Source organism: Mustela putorius, unplaced genomic scaffold (assembly GCF_011764305.1).
Source record: "Mustela putorius furo isolate JIRA1106 unplaced genomic scaffold, ASM1176430v1.1 tig00003923_pilon_pilon_pilon, whole genome shotgun sequence".
Taxonomy (NCBI): Eukaryota; Metazoa; Chordata; class Mammalia; order Carnivora; family Mustelidae; genus Mustela; species Mustela putorius.
Window position 1 is genome coordinate 400,831 of NW_025422068.1, and position 20,522 is coordinate 421,352.

Consider the following 20,522-nt stretch of genomic DNA (forward strand, 5'->3'; position numbering starts at 1 on the left):
TTAGTAGTAAAGATATTTCAGAAGTGAAAATGCCCTCTTAAAATAAGGAGAAGATAAGCTTTATGTTTTGCTGATATAGCAAGAAAACCTGAGCTGACCTCCAGAAATCTGTAATAATAGTCACATAGAAAAGGTGACAATGTAAAGAAAAGATAGCTACTGCCTGAGCAACACCCACTTATTTCAGGTGATGAGCTTAGAACAAGAAACTTCAAAACTTTACATCATTTTCTGATATTTCTTTATTTTTGCAAATCAGGGGATGCAGCAAAGAGAATTTTAGCAAGGCCAGTAATGAGTAAGTCTTTAGAATGTGGGGGAAATCATGTATCATATTTTTATCTAATGACACAAATAATTTACATGAAAAATAAAGATCATTGAACAAGTGTTCGGAATCAGGCACTAATCACCAATCCCGAGGGGATGGTGCTAGTGTGAAGAAAGACAGATAAAGCCCTGACTTTGCTGTACTTCTTTCCAGGGAAGAAGAGAGGAGAGGAGAGGGGAGAGGAGGAAGGAGGAGGGAAGGAGAGGAGGGAGGGAGGGAGGAAGGAAGGAAGGAAGGAAGGAAGGAAGGAAGGAAGGAATCCAAAAACAAAGAATCAAATGATAGTTATTAGTTGTTATAGATAGTTGATTGTGTGCCCCCAAAATTCATAGGATTCATACTGGGAATCCTCACCCTCAGTGCCCTATAATGTGACTGTATTTGGAGGTAGGGTCTTTAAGAGGTAATTCAGTTAAAATGACATCATTAGGATGTGCCCTAATCCAGTATGACTGGAATCCTCACAAGACGAAAGCTGGACACAGACAGACACAGAAGGAACAATATGTGAGAAGATGCCCATCTACAAATCAAAGAGAGAGCCTCAGAAGAAGCCACCTCAGAACTCTGAGGCCCCAGAAAATACATTTCTATTGTTTAAGCCACCCAGTCCATGGTACTTTGCGAGGGCAGTGCTAGCAAACAGTAATGAGAAGAGTTCTGTGGAAATAAAACCATGATCTGATACCACATGATTAACGGGAAGAAGTCTGGGGGGAGAAGCGCGGCTTGGTTAGAGAAGTCAGTCCAGTGCCATGTGAAGAGATGCCATTGAGATATGAAAAAACCATGCCAGACCCAGGGTAGCCACATGGCTGGGAAAGAAGACAGACTTAAATTTGGATGCCGGGTACTAGGAATATATAAAAGATCAGGAGAATATGCCACAGCCTACAGATCATGGTTCCACTTTCTTCTCACTTTTGGAATCCATACAAACAAATCTTCTAGGCTGCCGAAGCTAGGAATGAGGCAAAAACTGAACTGAGAGCCGGGCGCCTACCCTTTACTTTCAAAGTGTAAATGATAATAAAAACCACACTGAGGGTTGCCGGGGAGAGGGGGTTTGGGAGAAGGGGGTGGGATTATGGACATTGGGGAGGGTATGTGATTTGGTGAGTGCTATGAAGTGTGTAAACCTGGTGATTCACAGACCTGTACCCCTGGGGATAAAAATATATGTTTATAAAAAATAAAAATTAAAAAAAAAAAAACCCACACTGAGACTTTGACAGGTTTCATCACCCAAATAGTGTATTCTATTGTCTATCTCAAGTTGATTACCTTTGAAAGAGAAAATAGAGAGCCATATGGAGGAAGCACAAAATAAAACTTGATTTGGGCAAATACAGGAACAAAGTCATAGAAACACTAAATTAGGTAATTCCTCTTCAAAGGCATATTTCCAGAAATTGTGTTTGTCATCTCAAATAGTATAAGAGAATTAATGCTTAAAAGAAGAAAAAGAAAACTATCACACAAAAATGCCTTTTTATCACCTCAACACCCACATAGAGAGAATCACACACACCATTAAAAGAAAGCCTAATGGCATGTCTAGGAAAACTTTCAACCTTAGAAAATATCTCTCAGGGCAGGCATATCAAATCCCTTAAGATTATCAGAGGAAATGAAACTTACACTGAAATTATACATAAGCTCTATCAAGGATTGAAAATACATGACAGATTTCTCCATCACTTGTCTCTCTCTTTTAAAAAATTTATTTATTTACTTATTTATTATTTATTTGAAAGAGTGAAAAAGCAAGAGCAGGGGGAGGCACAGAAGGAGAGGGGTAAGCAGATCCTGGGCTGAGTGTAGAGCCTGACTCAGAGCTTGACCTCACGACCCTGAGATCATGACCTGTGCCAAAATCAGGGTCCCACGCTCAATCAACTAAGAGAGCCAGGTGCACCCTCCCTCATTTATCCCTAGTCATGTTTGACCCTCTTGTAATGTACTATAGTCATCTTAATGGGGGTTGTAAAATGCAGAATATTTTTTTAACTACTTGAATGTTTTCCTCTTTGACATCCCTAACCATGTGACGTGCCTAGAGTTAGCCTGAAGCCTCTGTCCACCTAAATGGGAATGAAAAGAGGGTGACAACTTGTTACAGCAAGAGTATAAAGAGAAAAAATAGATAACCCACTTCTCTCTGCTCTAAGACAATCATTTTGAAAGACCAATTGTGTACAGGAAAAAAAAAAAAAAAGAATGCTCTAAAATTTCCATACCTGCAATTTTGGAATTGGGATGTAGACATGGTGGCCTCAATATGGAAATTTTATTTTAAAATGTTGGTCAAAGAGCAAAGAGAAGATGGTAAGATTTCTGTCTTTAGAGAAGCAGATACTCAGACTCGTGCCTAATATCCAACCTCATGGCCAAAACCACAAAAAAGAAGAGTTATGTTAAGAAGTTTGAAGAAGAGTGCCTGGGTGGTTCAGTTGGTTTAGCGACTGCCTTTGGCTCAGGTCATAATCCTGGAATCCTGGGATCCAGTCCCACATTGGGCTCCCTGTTTGTTGGTGAGTCTGCTTCCTCCTCTGACCCTACCCCTTCTCAAACTCTCTCATTCTCTCTCTCTCTCAAATAAATAAAATCTTTAAAAATTTTTTTTGAAAAAAATTGAGGATTCTAAAGTCAGTTGTCCTATAAACTACACTGAAGCAAATCTAGGAGCAGCCATTATCAAAATAAACTAAGCAATGAGGGAAACACCAGACCTCCTTTAATTCCCATGCAGCATGATATACAAAAACCTATACACCCAGTGGGTTCCCAGAAGATAGCTGAGTTGGGATGATGGGCCTGCCCCTGGCTGTCTCCTGTACCAAGAGAGGGAGATCCCAAGGCAAAATCTAAGAATCTAACAGACCTATTTAGAGAGGTTATTGTATAACCAAGAGCCAAGGTTAGCTGGGAAAAATCTTGGAAATGCCTCGACACAACATAGAAACAGACTTGCTGTTATTAGTTAGGTCATAATCCAGATTAGCTAGGTTCAGCAAGATTCCATAAACTGCTACATTAATCTGAAGACTCTTCCTGCCCTTCATCACCAAGAAGACACATGCCATTCCCTTTCCCACATGACCAGATGCCAGCTGGAAAAGTTATAGGAAAGAGGATAGAATTCTAAGACTGAGCATTTATCTAAAAGGGTTCTTTCATTACACCATTAGATTAAATTATCAGTTTGCACTTGAATATTTAGTTGACATTCCCCATACACATAATTATTCAGCAAGACATTTATGATGAAAGTACAAATGACTAATTTTTTTATATCATCTCTTTTTTTTTAAGATTTTATTTATTTATTTGACAGAGAGAGATCACAAGTAGGCAGAGAGGCAGGCAGAGAGAGAGGAAGGGAAGCAGGCTCCCCTCCAAGCAGAGAGCCAAACATGGGGCCCGATCCCAGGACCGGGGGATCATAACCTGAGCCGATGGCAGAGGCTTAACCCACTGAACCACTCAGGTGCCCCTAATTATTTTTATTTTAAAAGAGTCTATATTTTACTTACCCTCATCTGTATAAGTAACCAAGTGAAGCCACTAGACAAGAGGTTGGAGATACTATAGTCTGTGGGCCCTAGTCTTTTCCTTGGACGGCACTACGTTGAGTGTTAAAAACAGTGGTCTCTGTAACCTTTTTTTTTTCTATGTATATTTATTTACCTGCTTCATCTCCAAAACCACTCCACATCTCACACATCCTATCTGTAAAAGGTTACTTCGGACAGATTATATCAGGCCTGGCATCCTGGAAGATAGACAATTTTTTTTTTCTGGTGTTGTTTTCCTAACATCCATGGTGTTGATTAAACTTTAACTCTCAAAGTCTAATCTGCTTCCTTGATCTCAAAGTTTTTCAGATGGGGAGGGGGGAGGTGCAAAGGACACTGCCAAATCCACAACAAAATTTATCACATTAAGTTAGCTTTCAGTCAAATTAGACTTATTTACCAAAGTATCACACAAATAACACTGTTGATTATTAACATTAAAAGCTACAGAGCTGAGTGACAGGTTTATCAAAGCACTTAAAAGAATCCTTTCTCTTCCCCTGAGATTCTGAATTTATAATGCTCCTTTTTCAATGTCTCTCTGGCTCACTCGCTCTCTTTCTACACCTCCTTTCTACACCCATTTCCTTTCCTTCACAGACACACAATTTTCTCATTAGTTTTCTAATTGGATTCTCTGTTTTTATCTTGTAGACATCAGAAACCTCCCAGGGAGAGAGAAGGCTCCCTTTGACGTCCACTTTTATCTTTGGTTTCAAAAGAAGTTCTTCATGAGGAGAAAAGACAACCACATGTACTTTTATGTAAAGCCATGCATTCCTAAATTCTGAAAATAGATAGCAAAATTTAGCGTTATAAAAGTATATGCTCTGATCTGGTATTTATTGTGTCTCTGAGCAATGCCATTCTTACAAAGCAATTCACGTTAGTATTCCTAGTGGGCTAGTAATAGACCTTACAAAAGTAAAAACAAAAATGAAGTATTTCTTCATTTCTTCAGGGTAATGGCCTCTTTTGAAGTTGTACTGCAAACACTCGAATGGATAAGGAAACTACAAATGAGAACTGACAAATACAGGAGTGTCTTTGAAAGGTTTGCTTGGCATATTCTCCATTTTGGAGAGGAAACTACAATTCCATTTATTATTTCACATATATAACTTGTGTACTTCAGCATTATTAACTTAATTGTCAAGTTTGTCGCAAAAAATATCAAATTTGTTAGGGTTTTTTTTAAAGATTTTATTTATTTATTTGACAGAGAGAGAGATCACAAGTAGGCAAGAGTCAGGCAGAGACAGAGGGGGAAGCAGGCTCCCCGCTGAGCAGAGAGCCCGATGCGGGGCTTGATCCAAGGACCCTGAGATCATGACCTGAGCCGAAGGCAGAGGCTTAACCTACTAAGCCACCCAGGCACCCCAAATTTCTTAGTTTTGACAAATTAAAAAAAGAAACTTTATAGAGCAGTATTCAAGAACAAATTGCTTAACCCAAGTAGTATGCAACGCCACAGTCATTCAAACTGATGAAGTAGAAAGTGCCATAGACCAAGGTCCTTGGTCTTAGTTCCATTTCTTCAGAGAACCTTGTTATCTTCACTAATGACCATGTAACTGGTCAGCAGTTGAGTGGAAAAATTAGACTCTTAAAGTCCCTTTCCAAGTCTGTAAACCTATGGCTTACTACTCCAAACTAATGAATAATGGGAAGAACTACCTAAACAGGACTAGGAGAGTTGGTTACAATGCAAGCAAAAAGAGGGCTTTCTTTTCTCATTTGGATTCTACAACTGAACCTATATATTGGGGGGAAAAACTTATCATGTAGGGGGCCTGCCTGGTGGCTAAGAAGATAGGCAGGTACCCATGTCCTAATCCTTAGAACCCGAGACTATTTTCTTAGTTGGAAAAAGGGCCATTGCAGATGTGATTCAGTTAAAAAAGTCGAGAGAAGGAGGTTATTCTGGATGGTCCAGCTGGGCTCTGGATACAATCACAGAAGAGAGAGGCAGAGGGAGTTTGGAGAAGGCACAGAAAAGAGGAGGAGGCCATGAGAAAGACACAAAGACTTGAGTAATGTGGTCTCAAGACAAAGAAAGCAAGGCAGATGGAAGAAGTAAGAAATGTTTTCTCTAATGGAGCATCGGAAGGGAGTGTGGCTCTGCCCACACCTTGATTCAGATTCCTGGCCTCCAGAATTATAAGCCACCCCCAGTCTCTAGTAATTTGTTAGAGCAGCCTCAGGAAACTTCCTCAGATCAGTTCCCCATGAGGAAGACCTTCCCCTTGCTTGACCTTCCACATCCCTTAGGACAACGTTCTCCTCCAGGAGCCAGGGTGGCATCCAAGTAACTGATACAGCTAGTTTGGGTCCACACTCCTATCTCTCCCTACACTTGTCTCTTTATTTCTGAACCCTCCTTCTTCAGGCTCTGGTTTTATCCACATTAACAGCAGTGACTCTAATTTTTCAAAGGCTTATCATTCCATGATGAGTGAAGAGGCAATAGGGGCACATTCCCCAGTTTTCAGAGAAAACTTTTAGAAAATTAGTTTCATGTTATTATATATAATGATTCATACTATACAAATTGAGGAGAAGCAAAATGCAGCGTTTTCCAAGTATCTCAGAGAAGATTTTTGAACTCTACGCTACTTCTGTCGGCTGTCAACTCAACTCTTTTAACTGAACTCTCAGATGTGCTTTTATCTTTCATTTCCTAACCCTTACCCTCTGAATGGATAACTGTACTACTTAATCCTGAATAACAGGATTTGTAACATACACTTTAGCCTTCTCATGAATTGGTTCCTCTTATGTGTTGAATATTGATATTGATTATATTTCATTATCTTTCTTCAGTAGTGGCCTAAACCTCATCAATCAACATATAAGAAAATAAAAAGCAAGATATTAAGTTGGGTTTTCCAGGAGGCTCTGTGTAAATTAATTATGTCTATAAAAGAAATTAAAAATAGAGCTTCCCTATGATCCTTCAATTGCACTACTGGGTATTTACCCCAAAGATACAGATGTAGTGAAAAGAAGGGCCATCTGTACCCCAATGTTCATGGCAGCAATGGCCATGGCCACCAAACTGTGGAAAGAACCAAGATGCCCTTCAACGGATGAATGGATAAGAAAGGTGTGGTCCATATACACTACGGAGTATTATGCCTCCATCAGAAAGGATGAATACCCAACTTTTGTATCAACATGGAGGGGAGTGGAAGAGATTATGCTGAGTGAAATAAGTCAAGCAGAGGGAGTCAGTTATCATATGGTTTCACTTATTTGTGGAGCATAAGAAATAACACCGAGGACATGAGGAGATGGAGAGGAGAAGGCAGTTGAGGGAAATTGGAGGGGGGAGATGAACCATGAGAGACTGTGGACTCTGAAAAACAATCTGAGGGTTTTGAAGGGGTGGGAGGTGGGAAGTTGGGCCAGCCTGGTGGTGGATATTAAGGAGGGCACGTATTGCATGCAGCTCTGGATGTGGTGCATAAACAATGAATTCTAGTACACTGAAAAGTAATTTAAAAAATTTAAAAATTAAATCATAATCTATATACTCTCCATTTCAGGAAAAAAAAATAATAATCACAGGGTGGTGATTCTAAGCAGAATGATCTATCCAAACCAAAAAGTATAGATAGGAAGAGCACATTGAGACAGTTCTTTCCAAGAAAGGGCTTGAGAAGCACATTGATGGCTCATTTCCTAGAAGCTGTTAGCTTTACGTTGTTTCATTAATAAACCCAGTAATACTTCTTGGGATAACTACCCCCGCTCACCCCATCACCACGTTGTTTTTCTAAGTGCATTCAATATTGTATACGTTTTAAAATGAATTTAAACTGACTTCTCTCCTAAAAATGGAAAAAAGAAAGGCCTTTAAAACACATCAGAGATGATGTGTTTTTCAATTAGTTTGTTTATATTTGGTTTGGATTGGGAAGAACGGAGCAATGTTCACCAACATAATCTCATTAATCTCCAAGTTTTCTATCTGTGAGAGAAAAGCTAAACAGCAGGCTATTGATTTTCTGTTCAGTGAATTCTTGTGCCATTCCCTAGCAGCTTAATGAACAGTTTCTCCAAATCCTGAGAGGTGCTGAAGTGTTTATTTCAGCAAATAATATGTTTGCAGAAGCACACATCATTACAGAAATCTTTCCTGGGAAACTTCCCTGGTGACATATCGTGTCCTCTTAGTCCACTGGGCAAAAGAAGGTCATAAAAAAGCACATGGATATTTTGCCCAATGCTGCAATTTTTCATCACTAAAAACAGAGTACTGGAATGTACCAAAGCATTTATACCTTTAAATTAATAGAGTTCAAAGCTATGAGTTTTATTTCCAGACAACTTAAATTGATTCATTACTCTTTATTGAAATACATATATTCCAAAAATACGTAGGGCACCTGTGGAGCTTTTTCAAATGGTACATATTTGTGTTACCAATGCCCAAATCAAGAAACTGACCATGACTGGTGCCCAGGAGATACCCTCCTGCCCCTCATTCCATCACTACCTCTAAGCTCACTACTCTTCTGACTTCTGTCCCTGTGGGTGGATTTCTTGTGTTCAGACTTTATAAAAATAGGATCATATAAGGTACATTTTGTTGTGTATGGTTTCTCTCCTTCGACATGTTTGTGACATAGTTCCCTATTGCTGCGCATTATTATAGAACGTTCATTCTCATTCTACACAACAGCATTCCATTGTGTGAATACTCTATGATTTATTTATCCATTATACCATTGACAAATACTTGGGTAGCTTTAGGTTTGAAACTACTACAAATTGTGCTTTGATGAACATTCTATACATTTTTTGATAATAATTATGTGTTTCTGTTGGATACCTGCCAAGGAGTGAAACTGCTGGGTCATTATATGTAATTTATATCCATATTTTTTTAAATTTCAAATATATATATTCAAGTATATATGTATATTTTTTATATATAGGGGCTGTATGTATTTATATATATGGGTTGTTAGATGGAATTTATATTCATACATATATTCGAATTTAGTGACTAACACTAGTTTTACAAATTGGTTGTACCAATTTTCACTCTGAAGTATTTGAGGGTTCCAGTTGCTTCACATACTTATCAATACTTAGTATTGTTTGTGATTTTCATTTTAGCTGTCCTGATAGTTGTGTCCTGTGATGGAATTGGGTTTGATTGGCTTTTCCTTGATAATTGCATTAGGTCACCTTTCATATGTTAATTTGCCATACCTTCGTTGTTGTTCAAGTATCTTGTCAATTTTTCTCCTGGGTCCCTCTCCTTTTTCTCTTTTACTTACAATAGTTCTTGAAAAACCTTGGTGATAAGTACTTTATAAATAAATGTATTGTGAATATTTCTCCCACTCTTGAGCATTGCCTTTTCAATCCTTTTAATATGCTGTCTTTTGATGAATAAAAATTCTTCAATTTTACTAAAGACCACTGTATAAATTCTTACTTCCATAATGGGCACTTTTTGTGTGTGTCCAGTTTAAAAAATCTTTACCCACAAAGGATCATGATGATGTTCTCTTATGGTTTAAAAAAAAAAAAAATAGTGGCTTGCCCTTTGCATTTAGATTGCAAGCCATGTGGAACTGATTTACTGTGCACAGTATGATACAGGATTGAAGATACTTTTTTCTCCATATGAAATCCATCCAGCACTATTTATTGAAAATCATCCTTTTTTCTACTATACTTTGAAAATAGATTTTTTTTTTAAATCAACCAGCTATCAATCTAGCCTCTTCCTTTTGAACTCATCCAGAATCACAACTTTAAAACTTAATTTGGAAAAATGTAAACCCACTGATAAACAATAAATAACACATTCATTACGTTTCAGAATTGGAAACAGGATTTAAAAATGGGAAGAAGTAATAGTTCTCTAATTATTTTACTATTATGCTTTTTAACATATCTTTGGGGCATCTGGGTGGCACAGTCATCTAAGTGTCTGATTTTTGGTTTCAGCTCAGGTCTAGATCTCAGGATTGTGAGCCTGAGCCCTATGTTGGGCTCTAAGCTTGGCATGGCATCTGCTTAAGATTCTTTCTCCCTATCTCTCTGCTCTTCCCACTCATGCTCTCTCTCTAAAATAAAAAAATATGTCTTTTAAAAATATTTTAAAAGGGGCGCCTGGGTGGCTCAGTAGGTTAAGCCTCTGCATTCCGCTTGGGTCATGGTCTCAGGGTCCTGGGATTGAGCCCCACATAGGGCTCTCTGCTAAGCAGGGAGTCTGTTTCCCCCCTCCTTCCCTCCCTGCCTCTTTGCCTACTTGTGATCTCTCCCTGTCAAATAAACAAAAGCAAAATTTTTTAATGTATTTTAAAAAATGAGAAAGTAAAAAAACAAATAAAATAAAGCATGCCGTTGACCTATAAAATCATCATCATTATGATCAACAACATTCTCCAATTCCCTTTGTCCTGGAGTGCGACCTGTCCTGAGAACACCTGAAAACAGACAAGATCCTGGACCTCACCCAGGAGTACATGAAGCAATTATCACTTCCTTCAACAGGTACATCTTTTTGCTTTCTCTCATCCATCTATTCAAAATTCTGTTTTATTCTCTTATTTCCAAATGTATTGATACTTCCTCCTTTTCCAAATGATCTTTAGCAGTATTTGCCTTAGCCCTGCCAATGGAAATTTAACTAACGTGTATTGAACATCGATTAGGCAATGTGGTAGTTGTCTCTTAAAATACTGTTTCTAATATGTAGAGTCAAACAGTCTGCAAAAGAGATCATTATCTCAATTTTACAACTGTAATAATTATTAATACTTTTAAAGAGATCAGAGACTTTCATGAGAATTTGATAAAAGCTAAGGTTTTTCTTTCCTGAAAATACACATATACACAAAACGATACATAACATTACAAGAGCCCCTAAGACCACAGGTGGAGAACGTTTTCAAGGGAGAATAATTATTCTCTGTTATGAGGATGATTCTCCATGAGCATCTTTGACGGTTACAACGTGCTGCTTTATTAAGGATATTTCTGCAGTTGCTCTTAGGGCTTAATAAATGATTCGAACATAAAAACACATTAAACAGAATATAATAGGTATCTGTGTTTTAAATCTAGAGAAATTTAAGTTTCTAAAAATCCTTTTAAAAAGAAGTGTCATCAAGAATAGACATTTTCGGGGCGCCTGGGTGGCTCAGTGGGTTAAGCCGCTGCCTTCGGCTCAGGTCATGATCCCAGGGTCCTGGGATCAAGCCCCGCATCAGGCTCTCTGCTCAGCAGGGAGCCTGCTTCCTCTTCTCTCTGCCTGCCTCTCTGCATGCTTGTGATCTCTGTCAAATAAATAAATAAAATCTTTAAAAAAAAAAAAAAAGAATAGACATTTTCTTTGGCCGTATAATGAAACATTTAGTGGTTGCCCTTCATCTTATCTCTCAGCCACTAGCTAAGAGAAAGACAGAATGCCTTATTACCAGCTTTTTTCAAATAAACAGAAGAACAAAATATAATTACTTTTGTGTAGTTCCAAGACAGCACCACAGGTGGTCCTTTCTTTAAAGAATAAAAATGTATTTAATCAATTTGTGTTACAAAAAATGTATCATTTTGTTATGACATTCAGAAAGGCCTCATGGAGCACTCTATGTGTGGGGGGGGCATATATGGGCACTGACACCCACAGAGCCTCCCACGTCTCAACACTAGGCCAGAACACAAAGCCCACATGTGGTGTCAACAAGCCAGCTGTGTACTGCAATTAACTGCAACTTCAGTCCCTTGTCCTCAACATCTCCTCACCCAAAAACCTACTGTTTTTATTTCTTCTTACAGCTCCACGGACGTTAAATCTGTCATCTCTGACTTCTATCTAGCAGGAGTATTCTTTGCTTCCTCAAAAGATAATCAAACTCCAGGAAAAAACACCCTGCTTCGATGAGACACCAAAGAACCAGTGGATTGATCTCCATGAGCATGTCATTTCAGTAGCATGCTCAAGATGCCTTCAAGAGGTAAGAGTTATTAAAAAAAAAATCAAAATCAAAAATTTTCAGTGTAGAAATTGCATTCCTAGTACTTTCTAAAACAATCCAGTCTCATGAAAAATCCTCATGATTTGTATATTGAATTGAATAGGGCAATTTCTATTTCCTGAGTGACCCTGTCAACACAGAATCATAGGTCTACTGGACATGAGAATGTTGAGCTGAGTTTTCACTCTGGCTCTTTGCTGGTAAGACTACTTACTACTTTTGTTTTCAAAGAACATACATAGAAGGAAAGCAATTAGAGGTCTTACAATCATTTGTAATAAACTGGGTAAATACAAATTATGCCACCGTTTTCATTTTACCCAAGTGGCCTTCCCACTATCTATCCTTTTACTCTCATTCACCCTCCATAATCCTAATCTTCTTTTAGATTTCAAACCCACCTGGACAAGCCCCAGTTAAGATTAAAGCCAACTCTGATTACCTTGACCTGTTCCTGAGAAACTGAATATGGCTAGAACAAAACCACCCAACCAATTCTGACTTGAAATTAACAGTGATGAACATTGAGTAGGCTCTTAAAATTGCCTTGCCATCTTACTATTTTCCTTGGTCAATCCACACTGCCTCTCTCTGGGTGGATCATTTACATTCCACCTTCTCCTAGACCTGTCATTTTCCAAAACCTCCTCCCTGTCTGCAAATATTGTTTTCAATATTTCGATGAGAAAATATGAAAAATTGGAAGGGAACTTCCAGATCTTTCCTTTTCTAAAACGGACAACCTACTGGCAAGTACACTCAGATACTTGGATCTCATTTCTGTCACAGAGGTTTAAAAATAAGCCCTCTGGGTCTTATGACTGGTGGCTCAGTCATTAAGCATCTGCCTTCAGCTCAGGTCATGATCTCGGGGTCCTGAGATTTAGCCCCACATTGGGCTCCCTGCTCAGCGGGGAGTCTGCTTCTCCCTCTCCCTCCTCTCCTACTTGTGTTTCCTCTCTCATTGTCTCCCTCTGTCCAGTAAATAAATAAAATCTTTTGAAAAAATAAAAAATAATAAAAATAAGCCCTCCATGGGGCAATTGGGTAACTCAATCAGCTGACCACCCAGCGCTCGATTCTGGCTCAGGTCATGATCTTAGAGTCATTAGATTGAGGCCTGTTTGGGGCTCTACTCTCAGTGCAGAGTCTGCTTGAGATTCTCTTTCTCTCCCTCCCTCTCCCTTCTCTGTCCCCCAACTCGTGCTCACTCTCACTCTCTCTCTCCCAAAAATAAATAAATCTTTAAAAAAAAAAATCCCTACATTTCAGCAGTGGGCCCAATCCTAGTTTGTCTATCAAGGACTTTACTTCTGCAATCACGTACTCTTTTTTCTGCATCATTGCCTTTTCCACTTGAAGAATTATTTTTGTCTTTATATAAACATATTGTAATATAGTATATCTAAAAAAAATAGTAAACATTCTTGACTGTTTATCCCTTATTAGCTTCTTCTTCATTTGTCTTCCTTCCTGTACAGCAAAATTCTGATAAGGAATAATAATGGCTCTGTGCACTTCCTCTACTGCCCTCGTCCAAAGTTGATGTTCATTTTTACTGCTTCATGAAAAGCACTTACCTAGATGCCTACTGATCTCCATGTTGGCAAGTTCATGAATATTTATCTACCCCATCTACCTCTCTTTCTCAGGGATTTTAGCACGCTTGTTCCTCCTTGAAATTGTTTTGTTCAAATGACTTTTGAGACACCACACGCTCTTTATTACCCTCTTAGCCTTATTAGCTGATCCTTTATGGTCCTCCCTGACTTTCTAAGAACTCTCAGCCTTCATCTCTCCTCTCTTCTCTCCACTTACTCTCTTTGTGGTTGCAAATATTCCTGGGGTGAATAAGACTTCTGCACTAATACATTATTTTTTTGTCTGGCCCCAGCCTCTCCTCTGAGCTCTGTTCTTGCACATCCAACAGGTTAATTTGGTATTGACTCTTTGATGTCTAATAGGCATAACACACTTAACATCCAACATCAAATTCTTCATTTCCCCTCAAACCTTCTCTTCTCCAAATTTCTCTATTTCAGTAAATGGCAGCAGTATTCTTCCAGGTGCCCAGATCAAAGACCCTGGAGTCATCCTTTACTACTCTCTTCCTTGCTTACCAACATACAATCCAAGAGCAGACTGTGTCATCTTTTTCTTCAGGATGTAAGCAGAACTGAACCAATTTTGGCGTAGTTTCTACTAATACTACACCACTCTCAGTCCTTATCCATTTTCACATGAAATAATGTAGTAGACTCAAATTCTCTTTCTCTATATGTCACATAGAATCATAAATAAGCATTGGGATTAGAAAATCAATCCAAATAAGTGTTTAAAATTATGTAAGATTATGGGGCGCCTGGGTGGCTCAGTGGGTTAAGCCGCTGCCTTCGGCTCAGGTCATGATCTCAGGGTCCTGGGATCGAGTCCCACATCGGGCTCTCTGCTCAGCAGGTAGCCTGCTTCCTTCTCTCTCTCTCTGCCTGCCTCTCAGTGTACTTGTAATTTCTCTCTGTCAAATAAATAAATAAAATCTTTAAAAAAAATAAAAATAAAAAAAATAAAATTATGTAAGATTATATGATTCCTAGATATAAAGCCTTCCACAGATGCCCTCCACACTTAAAAATCTAAACCCTTAACCTTGATCTACAAAACTAGACATGGTCTAGTCCATGGATACCTCTCGGACCTATTATCTGATAGCTCGCTCCCTTGCTCACCACAGTCTAGTCATTGTTTCTTCCAGGAACTCAACAAGCACATCCCTACAGGACCTTTGTCCTTGCTAGCCCCTCTGCCTAGGTTGCTCTTCCTCCAGACATGCACTTAACCCCTTCAGTTCTCTTAGGTATTGTACCTTCTCAGGGAAGTGATCACTTCTACTGTACTTGCAATCATAGAACTTTGATCCCAATCATAGAAATTTGATCCATTCTATGCCTGTTAATTTACTTCTTTCATATCACTTACTACTACCTGATACTGTTTCACATGAGTATTTTACCCATACTTAAGATATAAGCCTTCTGGCACTGGCGTGGTAGAGTTCAGCATCGGACTCTTGATTTTGGCTCAGGTCATGATCTCACAGTTATAAGTTTGAGCCCACATCAAGCTCCACACACAGCGGGGAGTCCACTCGAGATTCTCTCTCCCACCCCCTCTACCCCTCCACCTTGCACATGTATTACCTCTCTCTGCCACTCTCTCTCAAAATAAATAATTTTTTGTTACATATAAGCTTTTTAAGTGTAGGGATTATGCTAGTTTTATTTATTGCTAGGGTTTCAGTGGCTGTAACCGTGCTCCATTGAAAGCTGATAATCATTCAACATTGGTTAAATGTCCAAATGTATCCTGAACCCTAACATGATGAATCCATTAATTATTATTCAGAACCAAGACTATGTATCTATCTATCATCAGAAACAGTGCAGTCAATAAATAATTTCATTTTTTGGCAAGTCAAACAAATATTAAGAGAGTTTTAGAACAAAAGGGAGTTAACTGCGTTCCTGAAACTTAACTCATTCCAATTAAAGAAAGTGCATGCTTAAATAGTGACTTCAGGGGCAACTGCTGTCAGGAAGTAGCCACCTTCTAGAAATGAAAAAAATTCCTTTCCCTAAAGCAAACTGCACAACAAGAAGCTACTTCTAGTTCAATTTTGGGAGTTTCTACTTCCTTGGTGTTAGTTGTGATCTCTCCCATTTCATTCATAATTTTATGAATTTGGGCTTTCTCTCTTTTCTTTTGGATTAATGTGGCCAATGGTTTATCGATCTTATTGATTCTTTCAAAAAACCAGCTTCTAGTTTCATTGATACATTCTACTGTATCTCTGGTTTCTACCTCATTGATCTCAGCTTTAATCTTGATGATTTCCCTTCTTATGTGTGGAGTGGTTTGATTTGTTGTTGATTCTCCAGTTCTTTAAGGTGTAGGGACAGCTGGTGTATTCTAGATTTTTCTATTTTTTTGAGGGAGGCTTGGATGGCTATGTATTTCCCCCTTAGGACCGCCTTTGCTGTATCCCATAGGTTTTGGACCGAAGTGTCTTCATTCTCATTGGCTTCCATGAATTGTTTCAGTTCTTCCTTGATCTCCTGGTTGATGAAGCATTCTTAAGCAAGGTGGTCTTTAGCTTCCATGTGTTTGAGTTCCTTCTGAACTTTTCCTTGTGATTGAGCTCCAGTTTCAAAGCATTGTGATCTGAGAATATGCAGGGAATAATGTCAGTCTTTGGGGATCGGTTGAGTCCTGATTTGTGACCCAATATGTGGTCTATTCTAGAGAAGGTTCCATGTGCACTTGAGAAAAATGAGTATTCTGTTGTTTTAGGGTGGAATGTTCTGTATATATCTATGAGGTCCATCTGGTCCAATGTGTCATTCAATGCTCTTGTTTCTTTATTGATTTTCTGCTTCGATGATCTGTCTATTTCTGAGAGAGGCATGTTAAGATCTCCTACTATTAGTGTATTCATATCAATATGACTATTTATCTTGATTAACAGTTTTCTTAAGTAATTGGCTGCTTCCATATTGGGAGCTTAGATATTTACAATTGTTAGATCATCTTGGCAGATGGTCCCTTTAAGGATTATGTAGTGTCCTTCTGTATCTCTGACTACGGTCTTTAGTTTAAAGTCTAATTTATCTGATATGAGAATCGCTACCCCAGCCTTCTTTTGAGGCCCATTGGCATGAAAGATGCTTCTCCATCCCTTCACTTTCAGTTTACGTGTATCTTTAGGTTCAAAATGGGTCTCTTGTAGACAACATATGGATGGGTCCCGTCGTTTTATCCAATCTGCAACCCTGTACCATTTTATGGGCGCATTTAGGCCATTCACATTGAGAGTGATTATTGATAGATACATTTTTATTGACATCGAGTTACCTTTGAAGTCTTTCTTTCTGTAGACTGTCTCTATATTTCTTGAATAGACTGATATCTAGTAACGAGATTGAAGCAGTGATCAAAAACCTCCCAAAAAACAAGAGCCCAGGACCTGACGGATTCCCTGGGGAATTCTACCAAACTTTCAAAGAAGAAATAACACCTATTCTCCTGAAGCTGTTCAAAAAATTGAAGCAGAAGGAAACTTCCAGACTTTTTCTATGAATCCAGCATTATCCTGATCCCCAAACCAGGCAAAGACCCTACCAAAAAGGAGAATTTCAGATCAATATCACTGATGAATACGGATGCTAAGATTCTCAACAAGATCCTAGCAAACAGGATTCAACAGCATATTAAAAAGATTATCCACCATGATCAGGTGGGATTCATTCCTGGGCTACAAGGATGGTTCAACATTCACAAATCAATCAATGTGATGCAACAAATTAATATGAGAAGAGAGAAGAACCACATGGTCCTCTCAATTGATGCAGAAAAAGCATTTGAAAAAATCCAGCATCTGTTCCTGATTAAAACACTTCAAAGTATAGGGATGGAGGGAACATTCCTGAACCTCATCAAATCTATCTATGAAAGACCCACAGCAAATATCATCCTCAATGGGAAAAAGCTTGCAGCCTTCCCATTGAGATCAAGAACAAGACAAGGATGCCCACTTTCACCACTCTTGTTCAACATAGTATTAGAAGTCCTAGCAACAGCAATCAGACAACAAACAGAAATAAAATGTATCCAAATTGGCAATGAAGAAGTCAAACTCTCTCTATTCACAGATGACATGATTCTTTATATGGAAAACCCAAAAAGACTCCACCCCCAAACTACTAGAACTCATATAGCAATTCAGCAACGTGGCAGGATACAAAGTCATTGTGCAGAAATCAGTGGCTTTCTTATACACTAACAATGAAAATACAGAAAGGGAAATTAGAGAATCGATTCCATTTACTATAACACCAAGAACCATAAGATACCTGGGAATAAACCTAACCAAAGAGGTAAAGGATCTGTACTCAAGGAACTACAGAACACTCACGGAAGAAGTTGAAGAAGACACAACAAGACAGAAGACCATTCCATGCTCTTGGATCAGAAGAATAAACATTGTTAAAATTTCTATACTACCTAGAGCAATCTATACTTTTAATGCCATTCCTATCAAAATTCCACCGGTATTCTTCAAAGAGCTGGAGCAAATAATCCAAAAATTTGTATGGAATCCAAAGAGACCCCGAATTGCTAAGGAAATGTTGAAGAACAAAACTAAAGCTGGGGGCATCACATTACCTGATTTCAAGCTTTATTACAAAGCTATGATCACCAAGACAGCATGGTACTGGCATAAAAACAGTCACATAGACCAGTGGAACAGAGTAGAGAGCCCAGATATGGACCCTCAACTCTATGGTCAATTAATCTTCGACAAAACAGGAAAAAATGTGCAGTGGAAAAAAGACAGTCTCTTCAATAAATGGTGCTGGGAAAACTGGACAGCTATAAGTAGAAGAATGAAACTTGACCATTCTCTTACACTGTAAACAAAGATAAACTCAAAATGGATAAAAGACCTCAACGTGAGACAGGAATCCATCAGAATTCTAGAGGAGAACATAGGCAGTAATCTCTTCAATATCAGCCACAGCAACTTCTTTCAAGATATGTCTCCAAATGCAAAGGAAACAAAAGCGAAAATAAACTTTGGGACTTCATCAAATTCAAAAGCTTCTGCACAGCAAAGGAAACAGTCAACAAAACAAAGAGGCAACCCACGGAATGGGAGAAGATATTTGCAAATGACAATACAGACAAAAGGTTGATATCCAGTATCTATAATGAACTCCTCAAACTCAACACACACGAAACAGGCAAACATATCAAAAAATGGGCAGAACATATGAACAGACAATTCTCCAATCAAGACATACAAATGGCTATCAGACACATGAAAAAATGTTCATCATCACTAGCCCTCAGGGAGATTCAAATTAAAACCACATTGAGATATCACCTTACACCAGTTAGAATGGCCAAAATTAACAAAGCAGGAAACAACATGTGTTGGAGAGGATCTGGAGAAAGGGGAACCCTCTTCCACTGTTGGTGGGAATGCAAATTGGTGCAGCCTCTTTGAAGAACGGTGTGAAGATTCCTCAAGAAATTAAAAATAGAACTTCCCATGACCCTGCAATTGCACTCCTGGGTATTTACCCCAAAGATACAGATGTCGTGAAAAGAAGGGCCATCTGTACCCCAATTTTTATAGCACCAATGGCCACGGTTGCCAAACTGTGGAAAGAACCAAGATGCCCTTCAACGGACGAATGGTAAGGAAGATGTGGTCCATATACACTATGGAGTATTATGCCTCCATCAGAAAGGATGAATACCCAACTTTTGTAGCAACATGGACCGGAATGGAAGAGATTATGCTGAGTGAAATAAGTCAAGCAGAGAGAGTCAATTATCATATGGTTTCATTATTTGTGGAGCATAACAAATATCATGGAGGACAAGGGGTCTTAGAGAGGAGAAGGGAGTTGGGGTAAATTGGAAGGGGAGGTGAATCATGAGAGACTATGGACTCTGAAAAACTACTGAGGGGCTCGAAGTGGTGGGGGGGTGGGAGGTTGGGGTACCAGGTGGTGGGTATTATAGAGGACACAGATTGCATGGAGCACTGGGTGTGGTAAAAAAATAATGAATACTGTTTTTCTGAAAATAAATAAATTAATTTAATTTAAAAATAAAAAAAAGAATCTATTTCTAAAGTAGGAATAATATTATCAAAACTTACATAGCAATTTTTTAAAATAAATTTAACTTGATCTCTGCTAAGGGCTCATGACTTCAATAAAGTAGAAAAGCCTCGTTTCCTAAGTGAACTGTTTGCACACAGTAGAGTTACATGGTCAGCACTCAACTGTCACCTAGAAGCATCTATTTAATACACTGTGGGTACCAATGGGAACATTACTAGACATGAGTCTAACTCTTCTGGAAATTTTTCATAATGTCCTTGGTTATTATCTTGCCATAATAAGCTAATAATGGCTTATACTTGTTTGAGTTATTTCAACTCATCCATATAATAATAACAGCACTTTACTTTTAAGGTAACTCAGAGTTTTTCCATTATGTAAGAATCTCAAGTATTCTGTTGTAGCCTTCAAATAAACAAGTATCAAAAGTAAGTTAATGTCAAATGTTAATTGATTTTCTAATACTCATTAGTGTTCCTTTCTAAATCACTGCTATCTAGGAATACAAAGCTATGGTCCTATGAACTTTTAAGCACTAATGCTACCGGTCATGTATAACAATGAACTTGCATTTGGGACTAACTGAAAATCCCAACAAATAAATTTCTGAGGGTCAGAGTATATATTCTATGCCAGTTAACAGTATTACTTCAAAGTTAAATTAACCTTATTTGGAAATAAACTTTGCCTTTCTACTTTTAACTCTTTACTATGGAGTGTGGCTTCAATAAAAGGGAAGACTCTCAGTTTGGCTGAGGGCTAGGAAAATAAAATGGAGCCATGAGTGGAGATAGAGATGAACTTTGTTCTCTTATAATACTTGACTCATGCCAATATATAAATGCAGACTTGAAAAAGTTTATACAAACATTTCCCTAGGTGTGTTCTATGAAATTAGTCATAAAAAAAAAAAAAAAAA